Below are 3,482 nucleotides of genomic sequence, written 5' to 3' on the forward strand. Positions count from 1 at the left end.
GATAGAGGGGGTTAGCCTGGAACTCACTATGTAGGCAGATAGAGGGGGTTAGCCTGGAACTCACCATGTAGGCAGATAGAGGGGGTTAACCTGGAACTCACTATGTAGGCCGATAGAGGGGGTTAGCCTGGAACTCACAGAGATCCACCTGCTTCTGCCACCCAAGTGCTGAGATTGAAGGCATTGTGCTACCACACGACTCAACTTTTCTTTTGAGACAGGGTCTCCTGTAGCCCAGGCTGGCCTTGAACTCCTGATCCTTTTGCCTCCACCTCCTAAGGGTTTATGGGTATTCACCACCACTGACAACCTCTGTTTACTTCTTGTCAGTTTTTTAAAAATGAGAGCAACTATTAAAAGAGTGGTGGAGCAGATGCCAAAGCGAGGTTTGCTATTTCCAAGGCCTAAGGATGCCACACACACTCACGATGCTGTACAAACATCACCGCCGTCTGCCTCTGGAACTTTCCATCACCGCAAACTGAGACTGCACCCTTAAAATGCCAGCTCCACAGCCACCACCAGCTCCCAGAACTCAGCCTTCTTTTCTCTGTCTCTGTGAACATCTCCACTCTAGGTTCCTCACACAAATGGACCCCAAATACACAACCTCTCCCTCCACTCTAGGTTCCTCACACAAATGGGCCCCAAATACACAATCTCCCTTTCTTTTTTTTTTTTTGGGAGGGGGGTGATGGGCTGTGTTAGGCTCTGATCCTAGGACCTGGCACATGCTTAGCGGCCTGCTGCCACCGAGCTACACAGCCAGGTCTAGCCTGTTCGTTTCTTAAACTTGGGGACATGTGCCTCCTCTAGGAGTAAGACCAGGTGTTCGTGCAAGACATGTTAGGCCTCACCAGCCCCTATCTAGACCCCAACTCTGGCTGAGGCCTCAAAGCTCTTCACAGACTTCGACCCTTGGCTCTCTGCTTGCAAAAGAAAATTCCTCCCATTGTTTTGAATTCCATGATGATGATGATGATGATGATGATTGCGATGATGATGGTGGTGGTGGTGATGGTGTTGATCGATTATGATGCTGCTGCTGCTTCTTCTGACAATGAGCAGGAGGAATCTCAGGCTCTCAGTAACACCCACTGTGGAACTGGCATCCTTCTTGGCCAGGGTGGGCTCCAGAAACCAGCACCATGTCTTTCCCACCCTCTGGCAAGACAGAGCCCAGCCGAGTTGGATGTGAGATGATGGGAGAGGCAGGCCCCAGTTCCCACCTTAAAGGCACCAGCTCATCTCTGTCCCCTCACCCACAGACACCCTGATTGTCCCTGCCTTTCTTTCGTTCTCTTCTCAACCTGGGGGCCCTGCAGTCCTGGGATGCTTCCAACCCCTCCACCCCCCCCTCAGCCCCATTGCTGGCACTGGGTTCCTGTGGCTGAAGGGCCTTCACAGGCTTGGCTTGGTCCCATAGCAGAGGAAGCCGCTCACAGCCAGCCTTTCCTGAAGCCCCAGCTGGCCCAGCTCTGTAATTATCACCTGATTCCTGGGCTACTGGGGAGGGCTAGGAACACTGAGGCGCTCTGGGTCAGCTTTGATAAATTCACTCTCCTTGACAGGCTCTGGGCTCAGGAGACACATAAGAAAGTAACCCGTAAGGTCCCTGGGCAAGGTGATGCTACCCAAAGCTAAGCAGAGGCAGGATCAGCCACCATCTTTCCAGGTGGTGGCGAAGCCTCAACTATAAATAGGATTCAAGATGGCCACTCCCCTCCGTGGGTGGAGCTGAGGTACCCAGAGACCGGGCTGTGTGAACATCTCCCCTTGTTCTCTTCTCTGTGTGAAGTGACAGCTCAATGGGGACAGGCCCAGAGATAGGAAGGGTCAAGTTTGTTAGAATCCCACTTTGTGAGCAGAGACACCAGATCAAATCCTCGGAGATCGACAGATCTAAAATAACCTCGCATGCAGCATAGCTCATTTGATACATGAGGAAACTGAAGCTCTTGGGGTGAGACCACTCAAAGGTTTTAGCGCCCAGATGTCTTTGGGTCCTTATACTGGGTGCCTCTTATGACCGGCCCAGGCTGGAGCACTCAGGCTGCGCTCGGCTGCTGCCCCCGTGTGGTCACCTTGGAAACTACAGGCAAGTCGGGATGCCAGTCGGTCCTGGCCTGCGCATGTACATGTTTATTCTGGCAGATGTATTTATTCTGAGCCAGTTACATGATGGAGAAACACCCACTGTTTTCTCTTTTTGCGGAAAGGAAAGCCCCAGACCTCGCAGGTTGTGTCCAGCCCAGCTAGATGTGTCCATTCTGGGTGAGTGTGACAGAAATGAAGTTGGTCGGAGCGGTGGTCAAGCGATGGCCTGAAACCAGCACATCCTTTTTTTTTTTTTTTTGAGACAGGGTTTCTCTGTGTAGCCCTGGCCATCCTGGAACTCACTTTGTAGACCAAGCTGGCCTTGAACTCAGAAATTCGCCTGCCTCTGCCTCCCAAGTGCTGGAATTAAAGGCGTGCGCCCCCCGGCACTCCTCCAGAATCTTAATGTGAAAAGCAACAGCCAGCGCTAACCAGGAGAGCCTGCATCTATTATAAAGATGTCATCTCCCCCCCCCCATCCCGACTCCCTTCCAGTCTCCCTTTTACGGTTGGTATGCTTGGAACTTAACCTGCCCATGTAGCAGCAAGACAGAGGACAATGTGGGACTCTTGCTGGGAGAAGCTCCAGCACATGGGGGCTGGCGGGAGTGGGACCAGGAGAAGATGGCTCCAAGAGTATGTTCAGGACTGGCCTGAAGAGGAGGGGTGAGCCCAGAGGAAGGGTGAGAGGTACTGTTACCCTTACAATGCCAGGCCTGGCTATGCTCCATTGGCATGAGGTCAAGTCCCCAGCTCTAGGGGAGAGCAAGCCAGACCAGGCATCCAAGGTCACCAGTGATGCCCAACCTCTTGCCCTATGGCATGGCTGCCAGGGAAACCAGGCAGAGGCAGGAACCCGTGGAGAGGGTAGGGCAGATTCAGAGCACCCGCAGAGACAACTCCATCCATAGCCATGGAGTTACCCCACCTCTTGGAGGCTCAGTTCTAAAATGATCAGAAATGTCCCTCTCAGCAGGAGAGCTGTTCAGCCCCTTGCCTGCTGCAGTTCTCAGGAAAACAGACCCTGCAGCTCACCTGGGCAACACAGTAGTGCTGGCTCTGATGGAGTGGCCACAGGAGAGCCAGCCCTGAGGACATGGTAGTGGGAGAGCTGACTTTGCTTCTTGCTGGCTTTGGCATTGGGTAAGCTGGTCAGGGCAGAGCCGGAGAGCTCACCCTGATGGTGTGGGTTCTGGAGAACTGGCAGGCTGAGCAGCTCAGATACCACCCAGGCCCAGATCCAGGACTTTGAGTTAACCCACCCCAACATCTACCCCAGCTATGTATGGCTGGAGTGATAAGGGATTAGCCCTACAGATCAAAAACTACAGGATCTCCATGACACAGGGCAACAGCAGGATGTCCAAGAGGAGTCCCAGTGAGGT

This window comes from Mus pahari, chromosome 17 (genome assembly GCF_900095145.1).
Source record: "Mus pahari chromosome 17, PAHARI_EIJ_v1.1, whole genome shotgun sequence".
Taxonomy (NCBI): domain Eukaryota; kingdom Metazoa; phylum Chordata; class Mammalia; order Rodentia; family Muridae; genus Mus; species Mus pahari.